Source organism: Mus caroli, unplaced genomic scaffold, assembly GCF_978045245.1.
Source record: "Mus caroli unplaced genomic scaffold, Mus_caroli_1 scaffold_15, whole genome shotgun sequence".
NCBI lineage: Eukaryota > Metazoa > Chordata > Mammalia > Rodentia > Muridae > Mus > Mus caroli.
Window position 1 is genome coordinate 110629552 of NW_028227270.1, and position 18273 is coordinate 110647824.

General features: G+C 44.2%; 1 protein-coding gene across 6 annotated transcripts in view; it reads left to right on the top strand.

The window, feature by feature from the left end:
* Positions 1-12359: 12359 nt before the first annotated feature.
* Zmynd11 (zinc finger MYND-type containing 11) overlaps positions 12360-18273 on the top strand; it is a 75918-nt gene continuing 70004 nt past the window's right edge. For 4 of the 6 annotated variants that reach the window (XM_029485001.2, XM_085831296.1, XM_085831295.1 and 1 more), the window contains exon 1: positions 13050-13170. The gene's annotated coding sequence lies outside the window, so the exon portion shown is untranslated. Of the gene's footprint in view, positions 12440-12526; positions 12788-13049; positions 13171-18273 lie in introns of those variants that run through there. The other 2 variants (XM_021180012.3, XM_021180011.3) reach the window with 2 other exon arrangements.

An 18273-nucleotide genomic window follows, 5' to 3' on the forward strand; every position in this document is an offset into this window, starting at 1 on the left:
AGAAGTTTTATAAAAACTAATATTTCACATTATGGCAAATTAATATGATTATTAAATGACTACAACCTCAAAAAAAAAGAAGAAGAAGAAGAAGAAAAAGCAAATCCCCAAGTCTTGTTTGCGGTTAATATATTAAATATTTTGTATTACCATCTGTTTTTTCTAGTAAGTGTATATATTCACTTCTATATGGTTTAATCATTTTTCATAGTGTATATTCCGATTTTTTTATTTCCATGACACTTTACCTTTATAAGATAATTCTCTAATGGCTACATAAAACTTACCATGTTAATAAGTTATAACTCTAGTGTGTGTATGTGTATACACATGCAAGCCCCTTTGAATCTGAGGAGGTCAGAGAGCAAATCAGTTCTCACCTTCTCCCACCATGCTGTGTAGCACCTTTACCCGATGAACCATATTGTTGGCCCCTTTGCTGTTACATAATAAACGTGGAGGTTACATGTCACCTTGCTGACGTGATATACCACTTAACAAACGATTTCAAGTTGTGGTTGAAGCCTGGCAACTAAGCTCCTAGAGTAGAAACCCTTGGCTAAGTACCAGTTAGAAACAAGCAGAGGTTTGCTTTCATTCTTCTGCTTCCTGTTTTTGATTTGCAGTGCTGAGACTTGAACTCAGAGCCTCACATAGGCTAGGCGGGCCGCACTAAGCCGCACCACATCCTCAGCTCCTAAAGTGCTGTGATAACTAGCAGTCAGAACATTAGTAAGTACATGAAAAGCTATATAATGTCAATGTTTTTAAAATACACACTCAAAGTTTTCCATGTGTTTTTAAAACTATTACAATTGCAAGTCAGCAAGAGAGCTAAGTAGGTAAAGATGCTTGCCACCACACCTGACGGTCAGTTTTAATCCCTGGATCACACTGTAGAAAGACAGACCACAGTCCCTCAGTCTTCTGATCCTCACACACGTGAACACATGCGTATATCCAAACATATTAAGTAAAATAAAACAAGTAAAAGAACAGAGCTGGAAAGATGGCTCAGCACTTAAGAGCATTTGCTGCTCTTACAGAGGACAAAAGTTCGGTTCCCAAAACTCATATTTGATGATGCAAAAGCTGCATGAGATCTAGTGCTCTTTCCTGACGTTTGGAGGTATCCCACGTATGTGCATGTAATGCCACCCCATGTACACGCACATACATGGGAATTACTAATTATGAAAAATGAAAAATACTATTGCTAACTTTAAAAACCCAAAATGTGCTGTGTTTCACTTTTACTTTCATTTCTATCCTGGGTGTATTTCCGGACAGAGATCCCAAAATCCATTAATACAAAGTAACATTTTTTTTTTAAAAAGCAAATTAGTTAACCCCTAAAAACCAAATGTGTAAAAATTAGCATGGCCTTTCCAAGCTGGAAGGTCCTTCAACTGCCTGAAGTCGCTCTACAGCTGACACAGGCCCAGAAGCATCAAGTTCTCTCTCTGGCAGTCGAAGACACACAGCTTCCTGTGTTTGAGATTCTTCGAGCAGTTAAATTTACAAAAAGGAAGTAGGGTTGTCCGGCCTTGCCCTGACTTCATCCCAGCCTGACTCACAGGTGAACTGAGCACTCAGTCCATGGGAATTAGTATCAAATGTCTGAGGAAACGCAGACACTGCAATATTCTTTAAGGAAGTATAATTCAGCTCTACTTTTCACTTATTTTTTCCCCTCAGGACTTTTATTTCCTGACATTTCACCTAGGAGATCTAACATGTTTAATAGATCTTATTTTTAAAATTCCATTTTACTATTGTGCGTGTTGCTTATGCATATGTATGTGGCATGAGTGTATGTGGTATAGGCTCATGGATGTGCAGATGAATGCGCCCATGCATGCATCCCAGGCCAGAAGAGGATGCCGAGAGTCTTCTATGGCTCTCTGCCTTATTGCCTTGAGACAGGGTATATCACTGTATACTTGCTGTTTGGGCATGGCTGGCAGGTCAAAGAGCTCTCAGGATCAACTGTCTCTGTCTCTTCTCTGCTTCATATTCCTGAAGTATCTCTCTCTCCCCCTCCCCCCCCCTCACACACACACACACAAACACAGAGAGAGAGAGAGAGAGAGAGAGAGAGAGAGAGAGAGAGAGAGAGAGAGAGAGAACGCACAATGCCTGACTTTTTTTCACATGGGCTCTGGAGATTTGAACTTGGGTCCTCATGGTCATGGAGCAAGCACTCTTAACCATGAAGCCATCACTCCAGCCCCCTGTGACAGTTTTTAGTCTTCACTTTTTAAGAAATTAATTGTTAGGTGAATAATTTCTTTTAAATAATAAAAGGGAAAGCAGAAATGCAAATGTGCATTATATGCCCACTTATTTCTAGAGGACATTTGAAAAAAAAAAAAGATTTATATTTGCTATCTTCTGTGTCCCCATTCCCTGAAGCTTTACAGTTTTTCTTTTCCATACTTAGGAATTAGAAGTCAGCCATATTCACCGATAGCATCAGTTCTAATTTTCTGTCAAGTATCTGAATGTAAGAGTCTATGACTAGTTTAAGAGACAGAAAATATCCTTTGAAACATGAAACAGTTTGGCAGGATTGAACCCATAGCTTTGTGTACATTAGGCAGGCACTCTGCTACTGAGTTATGTCCATAGTGCCATGTATTTTGGATTTGTTTGTTTATAAGTATGGGTGTTTTCTGCCTGTATGTCTTCACACCATGTGTGCCAGAGCGCATCAGAAGAGGGTGTCAGATCTGCTGGAACTGGAGTTACAGATAGCTCTAAGTCACCATGTGGGCACTGGATATTGAACCCCAGGTCATCTGGAGAAGCAGTGTGTTAGTTAGGGTTTTATTGCTGTGAACAGACACCATGACCAGGGCAACTCTTGTCAGGACAACATTTAATTGGGGCTGGCTTATAGGTCCAGAGGTTCAGTCCATTATCACCAATGTGGGGAACATGGCAGCATCCAGGTAGGCATGGTACAGGAGGAGTTGAGAGTTCTACATCTTCATCTAAAGGCTGCTAGCAGAATACTGTCTTCTAGGCAGCTAGAATGAGGATTTTATAGATTCCCACACCCACAGTGATACACCTACTCCAATAGGGCCACCTTCTAGTAGTGTCACTCCCTGGGCCGAGAATATACAAACTATCACAAGCAGCAAGTGCTCCTAACACCGAGTCATCTCGCCAGCCCCCTGGAGGGATTTTTTTTTCCTTTTTTTTTAATTAGGTATTTTTCTCATTTACATTTCCAATGCTATCCAAAAAGTCCCCAATACACTCCCCCTCCCCCACTCCCCTACCCACCCACTCCCACTTTTTGGCCTTGGCGTTCCCCTGTACTGGGGCATATAAAGTTTGCAAGTCCAATGGGCCTCTCTTTCCAGTGATGGCCGACTAGGCCATCTTCTGATACATATGCAGCTAGAGTCAAGAGCTCCGGGGTACTGGTTAGTTCATATTGTTGTTCCACCTATAGGGTTGCAGATCCCTTTAGCTCCTTGGGTACTTTCTCTAGCTCCTCCATTGGGGGCCCTGTGATCCATCCAATAGCTGACTGTGAGCATCCACTTCTGTGTTTGCTAGGCCCCAGGATTGTCTCACAAGAGACAGCTATATCTGGGTCCTTTCAGCAAAATCTTGCTAGTGTATGCAATGGTGTCAGCGTTTGGAAGCTGATTATGGGATGGATCCCTGGATATGGCAGTCTTTAGATGGTCCATCCTTTCGTCACAGCTCCAAACTTTATCTCTGTAACTCTTTCCATGGGTGTTTTGTTCCCAATTCTAAGAAGGGGCACAGTGTCCACACTTTGGTCTTCATTCTTCTTGAGTTTCATGCGTTTAACAAATTGTATCTTATATCTTGGGTATCCTAAATTTTTGGGCTAATATCCACTTATCAGTGAGTACATATTGTGTGAGTTCCTTTGTGATTGTGTTACCTCACTCAGGATAATGCCCTCCCCTGGAGGGATTTTAAAGGCACAGGTTTTCCTTTGCTATCACACAGTAACAGTCTAGAGTGCTAACTTGCTATGTTACTAATTTCTGTAAAATGTTACATTTACAAAGGCTCCATGTGGTCAGATAGCAATATGGCTAATTTCAGGTGTCCCTCCCTCCCTTCCTCCCTTCCTTTCTTTTTTACCTGAATGTATGAGCCCCAAGAGACTCAGCCATCTATCTCCCCAGTTTTGGTGTCTATTATTTTTAATGTCAACTCACTACACACAGTCCTTCCTAATGGGACTGTCAAACTGCTAAGTTTTATCCTCCTCAAGCTTGAAAAAGTGTTAAAATGTATCCTGAAGAGGTCAGAGGAAGTCTAGAAGAGCACACAGAACAGGCCGCATGGGAAAAGCACAGGAGAAAGATAGGTGTGTCTTAAATAGAGACTAATGTCATAGGAATGTGGGCTTATGAGGTGAAGGGAGGTGGCCGACACTAAGAAGTCACAGGAAGATGTGTCCAGTAAGGCAGGGCTGTCTTGTCTTCTAGGTCATCACTTGTGACATCCAGTCTTTCCCTGTGGAAAGACTGTTCTAGAAGGTACAAGCCCAGAACTCCTCCCTAAATTAATACTCAACCAGGAATCATCCAAAGGGTGCAAGCAGTAAGCTATTTTCTCAGAATGGAACACTGAAAACGAGGATTGACTAACAAATTTTCAGACTTCATTCTGCATGTGTGTGTGTGTGTGTGTGTGGTGTAGATTTGTGTATGTGCATGTGGAGGTCAAAAATCAAGACAACCTTCTATCAGTCTCTTGATTTGTTTTCTCTCATACAGGGGCTCTCACTGAACCCAGTGTTTTGTGATTGAGTGGACTAGCTGGCTAGTGAGCTCTGGGGGGTCTTCTTGTCTTTTTTCTTCTCAGTGTTGTGATTACAAAGGCACACCACTATACCAGACTCTTCATGTGGATTCTAGGAATCTAATCCCAAGCCTTCTTGCTTGTATGGCATTTGATTTCCACCTGAGTAATCTCTCTAGCCCAACAGGGGCTCTTCTCTTCAAGAAGGCTCTGACTTTGGTGACTCAACATCGTGGCCACCCCTGGTAAAGGCATTCTGTCTGTCTGCCTCTGAAGTCTGTCTTCCTCTGCTGTAAATGTTCATGTGAAGAAGGCAAGACTTTCCTGGGGTGTGGCAGTGATGTCCAAGTAAAATTTATTCTAGTTCTGGCTACTTGACAGAAAGGGAACAAAAAGAAGTTGGAAACCATGAAGGGGTGTAAATGGTTGTTTTAAATGTTATTTAATAATTCTATTAGTTATTAGTATGACCCAGTGAGCCCCCCCCCCAATAACTGAGGCAGAGTCCTCTGGATTTTTTATTATAAATGTTGTCCCTCTTCCCAGTGTCCCCTCCATGAACCCCTTCCCCCTCCCCTTTGGCACTATGAGGGTGATTCCCCCACCCACCCACACACTCCCATCTCACCCCTCTAACATCCCCTTCTCTGGGGTATCAAACCTCCACTGAGACCAGAAAAAGCAGTCCTCGGCTACATACGTAGTGGGAGTCATGGACTGGCCTATGTATGTTCTTCGGTTGGTGGTTTAGTCCCTGGGAGCTCTGAGGGATCCAGTTAGTTGATACTGTTGTTCTTCCTATGGAGTTTCAATCCCCTTCAGTTTCTTCAGTCCTTCCCCTAACTCTTCCATTGGGGTTCCTGGGCTCAGTCCAATGGTTGGCTGTGAGTATCTGAATCTTAGGTGCTGGTAGAGCCTCTCAGAGGACAACCATGGCTGGCTTCTGTCTGCAAGCAGTTCTTGGCTTCAACAATAGTGTTGGGGGTTTGGTGTCTGCGCATGGGATGGATCCCAAGGTGGAGTGGTCTCTAGATGGCCTTTCCTTCAGTCTCTGTGCCATTTCTTGTCCCTGTATTTGCATGTATGTCCTTTTGGGTCTGGATTACCTCACTCAGGATGATATTTTCTAGTTTCATACATTTGCCTGCAAAATTCATGATATCCTTGTTTTTTAACAGCTAAGTAGTATTCCACTGTGTAAATGTACCACATTTTCTGTATCTATTCTTCCATTGAGGGACATCTGGGTTGTTTCCTGCTTCTGGCTATTATTACAAACAAGGCCACTATGAACTTGGTGGAGCTCATGTCCTTGTGATATGGTGGATTCAATGCAATCCCCATCAAAATTCCAACTCAATTCTTCACATAGATAGAAAGAGCAATTCTCAACTTCATATGGAATAACAACAACAACAACAAGCAAAAATAGGATAGCAAAAACAATTCTCAACAATAAAAGAACTTCTGGAGGAATCACCATCCCTGACCTCAAGCTGTAGTACAAAGCAATAGCAATAGATAGATAAAACAAAAGCATGGTGTTGGTACAGAAACAGACAGGTCAATCAATGGAATAGAATTGAAGATCCAAAAATAAGCCCATACACGTATGGATACTTGATCTTTGACAAAGAAGCCAAAAATATACAATGGCAAAAGGAAAGCATCTTCAACAAATGGTACTGGTCTAACTGACGGTTTGCATATAGAAAAATGCAAATTGATCCATTTTTATTTCTTTGTACAAAGCTCAAGTTCAAGTGGATCAATGACCTCCACATAAAACAATCTAATAGAAGAGAAAGTGGGAAATAGCCTTGAACACACTGGCACAGGGGGAAATTTCCTGAACAGAACTTTAATGGCTCAGTATGTAAGATCAACAACTGACAAATAGGACCTCATGAAACTGAAAAGCTTCTGTAAGGCAAAGGACACTGTCATAGGACAAAAAGACAACCAAGAGATTGGGAAAAGATTTTTATTAACCCTACATCTGATAGATGATAAAGGGCTAATAACCAAAATATACAAAGAACTCAGGTTAGACTCTAGAAAACCAAATAACTCAAAAAATGGGTACAGAGCTAAACAGAAAATTCTCAACTGAGGAATCTGGAATGACAGAGAAGCACTTAAAGAAATGTTCAACATCCTTAGTCATCAGGGAAATACAAGTCCTGTGGATTTTTAAAATCAGCTTTAGCACAGTTTCTGGGTGAATTACCTAATCTATGTTTCTATATGCTCGATTGTTAACTCCCCAGCTGCACTCTCCAAGTCCTTGCTGTTTTGAGTCTCACCCGGGTTATTTCTGTTCCATCAGTCCGTTCTCAGGGAGCATTTTATTCAGCCATGTGGTCCTGTTCCATCATGTCAAATGGAGAACTCCTGTACTTTCTCCTCCTTCCTCCTTCTCCTCTCTCCTTCTTCTTCCTCCTGTTTTTTTCTGTGGTCCCTACCAGTTGCCCCTTTATTTAATCAAAAGCTTTAAATTGAGGAGCAAGGTTTACACAACAAAGGCCGGTGTGCATGAGAATTCACTGGTCTGGGGGCGACCAGATCTTGGGATTCAGAATTTATCATTTGTCTACACTGCACCAGACCAACCTCCCAACCCCCGACAAATGAGTTCCACACCAGCTGACAGGCTTGATGATAGTCACCAGCACAACATCAGCAGTGAAAAGGCTGAGAATCATCATACAGTGTGAGAGTTCCCAACTCAACCAACAGGAAAAGAGGGAGAAGGACAAAAAGCAGCCAGGGAGAAGGAGAAATGAATACACAGAATAAGCTATCCCAGACAATAGCATTCTACAAAGGAGCTTAGAAGAGTCTAGCAGAATAGAGTGGAACAGAGTGAATAGCTGGGGAGATTGCTCGGTTGGTAAAGTGCTTGCCATATAAACACAGAGGACATGAGTTTGATCCCCAGAAGTAACATTTTGGTGTTTTTTTTTTAACTTTAAAAATCATTTATTTCTGTATTGATAAGCATTGCTTGTTTCCAATACCTCATTTTATTAAAAAAGTATTTCAATATGTGTGTACCTAGTTACCAGCTCCCTTAGTTCTATGAAATTCACTCCTGAAAATGGGATTCCTTGGTCTAGAAGTACAGACATTAAAATTCTCTTCAGTACTACCAACTTACTTCCCACAAAAGGTCTTAAGAACACTGTCAGTAACAGTGTGTAAAGACTGAATCCATTTTTCATGCTTTTGTCAATGTGACAAAAAGAAACGTATTTAGTTTTATTCTCAAACTCTCCTGAATGACTGTCACTCAGACAAGTCTCCTTTGTGATTTCATTCCAGTGGTCATTGCATTTGTATTCTTTAATCATTTTCAATGTGATCATTTATATTTTACTATCAAATTTTAAAGGTCTTTTTGCTTTGTTTTGATATTTTATTTACATCTTAAATGTTATCCCCTTTCCTAGTTTCCCCTCTGAATACCCCCTATCCTCTCCCCCCTCCCTCTGCTCACCAACCCAACCACTCCTGCTTCCTGGTCCTAGCATTCCCCTATACTGGGGCCTATAACAGGACCAAGGGCCTCTCCTCCCATTGAAAACTGGCTAGGCCATCCTTTGCTACATATGCAGCTACAGCCATGAGTTCCTCCATGTGTACTCTTTGGTTGGTGGTTTAATCCCTGGGAGCTCAGGGGTACTGGTTAGTTCATATTGTTGTTCCTCCTATGGGGCTGCAAACCCCTTCAGCTCCTTGGGTCCTTTCTCTAGCTCCTTCATTGGGGACCCTGTGCTTAGTCCAATGTATGGCTGAGAGCATCCACCTCTGTATTTGTCAGACCCTGGCAGAACCTCTCAGGAGACAGCTTTTAAAAGGAATGCCTGTGGTGTCTCATGCTTGTACTCACAGATTTGGGGAGCTGGAGACAGGTAGATCCCTGGGCTTGCTGGCCAGCCAAGATAGCCTATTTGTTGAGTTCCAGGCCAGTAAGAGACACTGTCTTTAAAAAGAAGTTGAACTGTGCCATGGGGATGGCACCCAAGATTGAGTGCTGACTTCAACAGGTACATCTGTGCATTCATGGTGATCAAATACCCACACTCACAGCATCACCACCACCACTGCCAGAAGTCAGAGCAGACAGCTGAGAGTTGGAGAACCAATGCTTGTGGAACTCTGGAGTTCATAAAAGTCTGTGCTAATGGGAGCATAACATACAATTAGTAACCCTCCTTCAATTACAGAGGGAGCTGATGTGGGGAGAAGTTGCTACTTGCCAAAAGTTATGTAACTAGTTCAAGGTGAAGCCTGCTGAGAACGGAATTTTGACAGACATCTCTAAAGGTGTACATGAGGGCTAGAATGGTTGAAATCCTTTCCTATAGCAACTGGCCTAGATTTAGGGGATCAGAAATCTGCTCTACATCTGGTTGTTAGACAGGAAGGTAATAGCAGGGGATGGAAATACATCTGTGACATCCAGGGAGCAGCCTATGTCTTCAAGTGTCCTGTCTCTTTGATTCAAGGTGGAGACAGCAGAGCTTGCTTGGTGTTATATATTTGATAATCTTTAGTTCATTTACTGTCCCTAGCTACTATTTTACATATAATAGTCACAATATATCTACACATAGCACAATCTCTTTTTCTTGACAGTTTAATTAGTAGACATTAAGAAAAATAAAGGAAAACAAAAACAAAAACAAAAAAAAAGAAAAACTACAGGTAGGGATGATGGCTCAGTGAATAAAGTACTCTCTGTGCAATCGACGAGGACCCGAATTCAGATCACCAGCTCCCAGCTGACAGCTGAATATAGCAGTACATGTCTCTAAGCCCACTCCTGGGAGTGGAGGGGTGGCAGAGACATGGAACTCAGGGGCTAATGGTCAGCCAATCTATTGGAAAGAACCTCCACGTTCATTGAGAAACCTTGTCTCAAAAAACATGGTGGAGAAGCAATTGAGTAAGATACTCTGAGGTCAATCTCTCCTCAGCATGAGCTGGTATACCTTCACACACACACACACACACACACACACACACACACACACACACATACTACACACACATACACACATTGAAAAAAGAAAAAATGTAAAACCGAAATGGCAGGTCCCTGGCCTTATGCTATTAACATTCTATCTTATCAGAGCTTTGATTTTAGTGAGCCGGCCAACTCCCCTGTAGCACTTTTAACTGGTGCTGTACCTGGAGATGTGGCAATGGAGCAGGACAAATGAGCTTGTGGTTTGGAGGAGGAGGAGAGGGGGGATCGCATAGACTGAGCTTTAGGAAAGGTGCTTTGCAGGAAGTGATGTTTTACACCAATAACCCGACCACCACAGCCAGATGGTGGTCTACTCTGTTTACTCGTTCTCCATGGTGTGCTCTTTCTGCCGAGTTCCTGGAGCTCTACATAGATAGATGGTGCTACACTGTGCCCTTGAGTTTATGCTCTTGGAGGAGAGCTATCGAAATGACTCAGGGTTTAGGTCATCCACCCTTTAATGCAAAACAGAGGTATAAAGCCAAGAATAGCAGTAAAAGCAAAACAGAAAACACTGCACATCAGTGGCAGGGGTGCCTGAGCAGCTACTACAATCAGCAATAGCAAGAGCTCTCAGAACTCACAAGAGACTTCAACTGTCTATGGCAGTGAATGTGACTCTTTTTGAGTCCCAAAGAAATACTCACTGAACTTTACTAAGAAAACAAAACCAAAACCAAAACAAAACCCAGGGTAAAGTGCACAAGAAGGAACTTCTCATAAACAGAATTTCGAGTGAGACCACGCTTGGTTTATGCACCTTTTCAGTCAAAGAACACTATTAGTCTCTCAGTGTGACTTTCTTTAACACATGCTTCCCCAACCCATTCCTGGAGAATTTTGGATATTTTTTTCTTTACTCAAAATATCACAAATATTCACCTATATGTTTTTTCTAGCTTTGGAAAATATTTCAGCTTTTTTTTTTCAACTTAAGTCATTTGGACTTTGTAAAAAAAAAAAAGAATATAAAGTAAGAATATAATTCATTTCCTCAACAGACAATTTCCATTCTTAATTGCTTGAATAGTCTGTCTTCTTTCCATAATTTTTCTCAAAGCAGAATGTGAAAGAAGCAGTATGCTCAATTGAAATTTTGTAGCATAGGGTGTATTGGTTGTGGCCAAGGAAGAATGCAGGGCTGTGTGAGAGTCTGTGAAACACATGTGGATTGATGCAAACCATCCCTCAACTCCATCATTCCTCCTGTCTCCAATTTCTCCCCTCAGACCCTCAACCTTTTGCCTTCTTTCACAACCCAGTACATAAATCCAGAGTGTGTCACAGGTTGCACAGAAACAACTACATTACTTTGGTCTTCCAAACCTTCTTCCAACCTCCAGCCACTGGCCTTCTGACCCACCCTCATATACTTACCCAGTTGACAGACAAATGCAGTTAATAACGCTGTTGGGCTGGGAAACTATAGCAAAGAAATAGGAAATCTTATAGATAGGCTATCTAAGAGAGTTATATGTAAAATTAGAAGCTATTTCTATTCTGTATAACTGGGGGGGAGTCACTTTGTTTTCCTAAACTGTATTTCTCTCTCTCTCTCTCTCTCACTGTGTGTGTGTGTCCCTCCCTCCTTCCCTTCCCCCCCCCCCCACACACACAGAAAATTTTCATACTTGAGTAGCTTCTGCAAACTACATAGAAATATAGAAGTAGGCATTCCTCTACAACTGAAAGAAGACCTTTTTTTTAAAAAAGGTGGTTCACTTAAAGAAGTGATTTCCAGTCCAGCAGTCCAATCCAATATGGCATGATTTCCCCCTAGCATCCTTTAGTCCAGAACTGTTAACAGTTTGAAAGACCGTTTGACTGGTGTACTTCAAAAAGCCAACTCAATGCTACTCTAAGTAAGTTCTAACTTAGAGATCAGCACTGTAAACAGATGGATAATTTGTATAAGAACCCTAGATTTCTAGGGGCGTCGCCAGTGATTTTTCAGGTACATCTATCCAATGAGAATAGGGACAGGCAATCTTAGCTAATGGGTTTTCCCTTTTAAACTCCTAGCAGGCAAAGGTTGTTAGGACAGCATATGACATCTGTATGTGCTTTTACTGACTTTTCCCCCAAGACTTTTAAAGCCATATAGCTTAAGGGCTCTCCTCTGATTAGATCTAGAATTGCTCACTAGAAAAGATAACCTACGCCTCACAGCAATTTGTAATGTTCTAACCAGAGTGATAATGGGTGGTCCATTCTTTCTAAACGTCCCACTTGTGCATATTTGAGACGGGGAACTCGGGTGTCTTTGCAACTCTTTTTTTTTTTTTTTTTTGAGCACAGGATTGGAAAGCGAGGGATACTGTCTTACCCACTCGGGTCAGTACACGGGCGAGTGCTTGTCCAACACGGAGCCCTTAGGAGCCAAGCAAAGTGCCGAGCGGGTCCACACCGCAAGCTGCAACGCAGCCCACCGGGCTTGGCCGGATCCTAACAATGCTACCCTCGTGTCTCGGTGCTCGCCTCCAGAGCGCCTGCACGTACGTAGCTCGCACGTGTGTGTTGATATGGAGTTCGTGTGTGGACCCCCTTAGAATATGCTGAAACCGATTTCTCAGCGAGGCGCCGGAGACAGGTCGAGGGAAGGTAGGAGCGGGTGCGGCGGGCTCCCCCGGCCTCGGGGCGGGGAGACAGCGCGGGCCGCGCAAGTCCCGCGCCGGCCGCTAGAGCCCCCCGTGCGCGGCTCGGCCCAGGCCCCGCGCTCGCCCGGCCCGGCCCCGCGCTCGCCCGGCCCGGCCCCGCGCTCGCCCGGCCCGGCCCCGCGCGGGGAAACACTCAAGCGCACACAATGAACTCCGAGGAGGCCGCGAGCCGGGCCGGCCGCCGCGCCCGCACCGTGTGAACCGCCTCTTGGTTGGGGGATGCCAACTTTGCCCCCCAGGCGTCCTCTGCAGCCCCGCAGGCCCCGCGCCGCCGTCGGGCTGAGGAGACGCGGTGAGTGAGCGAGCGAGCGAACGAGCGAGCGAGCGAGCGAGAGCGCGCGGCGGGCCAGGCCTCCAGCCGGCGCGCGACGCCCCGGCCGCCTTGCCCGGCTTCGCCCCGGCGCGCGCCGAGGCATTTTTTTTTCCTGTGGTGGAAGCCGCCGCCAACATGGCGCCCCTCGAGCCCCGAGCCCTCCGCGCTGAGCCAGCGGGGGGAGCCGGGGAGGAGGGAGGAGATGGCGGGGAGGAGGAGGCGGCGGCCTGCGTCCCCCCCGCCCCCCGCGCCCGTCGCCGGCTGAGGCCCGAGAGGCGCCGGGCGGCGGGAAGGAGGCGGCTCCGGAGGGAGGGCCGGGCGCGGCGGCGGCAGCGGCGGCGGCGACGGAGCGCAGCATAATGGTGGGGAAAGCTCGGCGGCGGCGGGGCGGCTGGGCGGCGGGGAGGGCGGAGGCATCCGCGGCGGCGGCAGCGCGGCCTGTGCTGTGGCGGCTGCTGCCCGGGCCGCGGGCTCCCGGGCGGGCGGCCGGGCGGCCGGGCGGCGGCTGCCGGTGGCGTCAGGCACGGCCCCAGGCCGGTGAGGCCTGAGGGGTGGGCGCGTTTCCTCTGTCCAGCACCTTGTACCTCCGGCTGACGTGAGGAGCTGGCCCGCGGGAAGGCCGCGGAGAGCCGCGCGCGGCCTGCTGGCGCCGGGAAGCCGCGGAGTCTTGTGAGCTCCTCCCGCCCGGTCCCCGCGCCTCCCGCTTGGCCAGGCCCTGGGGCCTTTGCGCGGAGCGTGTAGCGAGCGGGCGGACGGGGAGCGATGAAAGCGAACGCCCCTGAGACCCGAGACCGGTGTCCGTCGCTCTCCCGGGGCTGCAGGCGAGCGGGTAGCGAGGCCTCAGCTGCCTCAACAGGTCCTTCTGGCCGTCCTGCGGGGGATCGGCCGTCTTGTGCCCACGCAGAGCTGGGGAGAGAAGCCGATGGGGACGCTGCCTGTGGGGTTGTGGCCTGAACTTTCGCTTGCACTGTCTCCCCTCGTGTCTTTTCCCTGGGCCGAGCCGAGGGGGCTTTTGCGGTGTGTCCGTGGGACTTAGTGGTTGGTGATGTGTTTGTGGTGCTCAGTGTTTGCCGTGTGTCCGTGGTACTGATTGTCCTATGTGATTTGTGTGTAGCCCTCGGTGTCACCGGCAGTATGCATGCACACAGTCCTCTAATCTGTATAGACGCCGGCCTCTGCCAGCGTACAGCCGAACTGTGCGCTGGATCCCCGGAGTGATAAGATGTGAACATAGTATCTAGCATTGTGTGGGGTTCAGTGTGCAGTATTCCTTGTATAGAGTATCCAGTGTCATAAAGTGTTACAGAGTATCTGGTGTTAACATCCCTTGCACGACCAGTGTGACCGGTGTCTTATACTGAGTACACACAGCGTACCTGGTTTCCTGTAGGGTTGTATACACAGTTACTAGTGTCATAAGTAGTGTTTACACAGTACCCATGTTAGTAGGAGGCATATACTGTACCTAGTGTCTTATGTGGTATGTATCCAATTGCTGGTTTCACTTGCTGTATACATAATGACTGATGTCATGTGTGTTTTTGAGCTTAGAGGAAGTGGCCAGGTGGCCCGATGAAGGAGAGGTCACCCCAAAGGCAGTAAGCAGTTTAAGGGGTTTTTGTGAGACTATCTCGCTCAGGCCCTCTCTCTGCTTCACCTGGGAGTTAAATTTTCTACAGTCAATTGTGTTGTATGCCGGCAAAAACATTAAAAAAAAATCACTAGGAGACGCAGAAAGTAAGTGCTTTAAAAAAAGAAAACAAGATATGTAACAAGATATGTAGCTTAATTATTATGGGACACATAATCTCAAATGATTGGGGGGTGCCATTGATTCTAATGAGTGTCTAGAAGTTAATAGAGAGTGTCTGGTTGTACTCTAGAAGTTTGAGTGTTTTATGGTAGTCAAGATGGTGTTTGTATTTTTAAAAATCTCTAATGTGTTGGACTAGAAGAAGAAATGTGAACTTATGTACATACAGGTAGATTATTTTCCTGGTCTTTGTTTACGTTGTAATCAGTACTTTGTTTACATTGTAGTCAGTATTTTGGCTGACTCAGTAAGATGAAGAGGCCAGAGAATGAAAGATTAGAGGACATGAGCTGCGATTATGATCAGGTTAGAATATGTTTCTTGTTGAGCTCCGATTAAGAGAATAGCCGTGCTTTACCCACTGTTTTTTCTGTATAGACGGTTCAGGTGAAAATTGCATTTCTTGTGTTCTCCAAGATGGATAGTAGGGTTTTTCTTGCAATAAATGCACACATGAGTGCTTTTGTTATAAAGAAAAATGGATTTAAAATGTTAGAACTCCTTTCCAATTCTACTTAAATATTCTTCAGATATCTTAAAGTTAGTGCTCTGGGTGGATGTCCATTTGCCTGCTTCTGTAAAGGACATAGGTTTGTTTCACCCCTTTGTAACCCTCCCTCTGTTCCCCTTTAGGATGGTTTTGATAGCATATAATAGAGGCATTCATATCCCTGCATACCTTAATTGAGATGCTAATTGGATCAAAGATTTTTGACATTTGTAACAGAACTATCACATGCTGTTAGGACAGTGGTTGCTTAAAGCCCTAACCAGCTGTTGGAAGATTTTTATTACCCTCTCTAGTTTTCAGTTGATTGATTTTTTTTTAAACAAACAAACAACAACAAAAAATCATTTAATCTAAGCAAAGAGAATGTGTCATGAAAAGAAAAAAGAACTAGCAAATGATCAGCAAACCTTAGACCTTCACTGCTTGCAAACCTTCAGTTGAATTTCACATTAATTTTTTTCAGAGTGGTTAATTTTGTTGTTATTTTTATTTGAGTCATGCATAATGATTAAGACCACAGACCTAGAGGGCCAGTGACTTGGGTTTGAATCTCCCTTGGGTCATTTAGTAGGCTCTTGGCAAATGACTTAACTTTTGGCAGGTTAGGCAATGAAGAACAAGGAGTAAGTGAACCAATCTCGCAGTTCTTGTGAGGATTAGACCGTTCCTGAAGCAGTGCTGAGCTCCCCAGAACTGAGGACAGGTTTCACAGCGGAGGCCCTCATTGCTATGCATTGTACCCTCCTTGACTTGGGACCTACAGAGCTGCAAGCAAAGCTGAGCTCCCATCTGGGCTCTTGTGTTGCCTTTAAACCTCTAGTTATCTAGCGTGGGAGAAAGTTGTTGTTTTCTGTCCGGGCTTTAGTCAGTTTTGTTGATTTTGATACAAGAAAGACTGCAGATTAGGCACCTACCAAGAGTTTGTAAAGTGGCCTGTATGCAGGCAACGTTCCTAGAAGTAGTCATTTTTGTACAAGTTAAGTACATAGCCCATTAGCCCAGATCATGGCTCAAGTGAGATCTGACACCTTAACTCCTCTTCATTTTGAACTTTTGTTTGCTGTGGTGGAGATTATGTGTGAAGGCTTTCTAGATTTATTGTTATTGTGTATGTTTATGCATAATGTGTACCAGTGTGCATACTGAGACATGAGTTTGGAAACCAAAAGACAACTTGCAGGAATGAGTTCTCTCTGTTCTGGGGACTGAATTCAGAATCAACAGGTTTTATAACAAGTGCCTTTACAGACTGAGCCATCTTGCTTGCTCAAAACTTTGTAGTGTTAGTTTTTATCTTGATCTATTGTTACTATGCTTCTCTCAGTGTGCCCTTGCTCTTGCTGTTTTTGTTTTTCTCCTTCCATTTTTGAGTTTTATTTACAAATCATATAAAGATTAAAAGGAATACACACACACACACAACTCCCAGAAGCAATTTTAACAATGGGGTTTTTTGATTTTTAATTCATTACTTCAGAACCCCTGGTATTTATCATCCCTGACAAACATACGTAGCTGAAACAGAGCATCTGAGAGTTATTTTTAAATATTGGCTCTAATTTGGTACTTTTACTCACCTATTATCGAATAGAAGATATCATAAAAGTCGGAAAGATTAAGCATCTGACTAACCTGTATGTATAATCGTCCGACTGTCCAGTCAAGTCTCTCCCTCTAACAATCTGCTTCATTTTATCTACTTGAATACACAATGGACTATGCAAGTCCAAGTGTACAACTTCAAGTTCCATGTTTTACATTGCCTCAGTAGATAATCTGCAGGGAACAACTGTGCTCATCCTTTCACCACTTCATTCTGGAAACAAATTCCATTTCTCATCCATATTTTCTAAGAATTGATAAGAGATGAAAGGCTGCTAGTTTATATCTGCACATGGCTCTCCTACAGTGACCATGAGCTGCTTGCAGTGCCTGCTGTCTTATTGTCCCAAGAAGTGCAGCTCTAGGTTGTGCTGTGGTGGCTGGGGGTGATAGGGACCTGTGGCTTCCTATGGTTCTCTGTTGAAATATAACCACAGAAGTGAGTACCCGACAGTAGAACATTGGTGCATTTCCACCACAGTGCAATGTTCACCTACACTGACTCGCACAAATTTGCATACTGTCATCTTAAAAGTATAGCAGTCTAAATATGGGAAGTTGAGTGCCTTGTAGCAGTGTGTTCCCCATCCTGCTGTTGACGCGCGTGCCTGTGCACTGGAGCATATGTCGAGATCTGTGTAGCACTGACCTTCAGAGAGCCCTGCAACACTGGGTGAATGACAGAGAGAGAATCTGAATATAAATTCCCTGAGAGCAGTCCTTTTGAATAATCTAACTGCTAAACATGTGCATGAAATGGGTGGCCATTTTAAGTTTTAAGGAAAGGGAGGGGAGAGGGAAGGAGAAATAGAAATATAAGCCTGCTGTTATTGACTGTTTTCCACCTAGAAAATTCTAGTTAGTTTCTACTGTGGAAATGTTATATAAGATCAGAATCAAAATTATTTATAAGTACAAAGTACAAATCTGTAAGCAAAACATATATTTGGTCATTTAAAAATACTTGCATAGTCCATTGTGTATTCAAGTAAATAAAATTAAGCAAATTGTTAGAGGGAGATACTTGACTGGACAGTCTGACGATTATACATACAGGTTAGTCAGATGCTTAATCTTTCGGATATCTATGATATCTTCTATTCGATAATAGGTTTTTAGTTTTAAAGTCAGGTTTTTTAAAGGAGACTTTAACATTTGGGACAGTGTTCTCACAGTGAGATGCAGGGTAAGACCTTAGCACCTGTTAAATAAGAGGAGTAGGAATCCCTATGTCCAAGTGCTTAAGTCATTTATTTACCATGCCATTGTAAAGATATGGCTCCTTTGGCTGTGTGGCAAGCTTTATGAAGTTTATTCCATGAAGTATTTGCTTTATGAGTGGCTATAACATACCTGACTTTATATAAAACTTTAAAAAAAAAAACATAGACAGTGGTAAATACTGGTAGGTCGGACTTTTTAGACATTTGAAAGATAGGCTGCTAAGCCAGACATGGTGTTGTACACACCTTTAACCCCAGTACACGAGAGGCAGAGGCAGTTGTATCTTTGAGTTTGAGGCTACCCTGGTCTACAGAG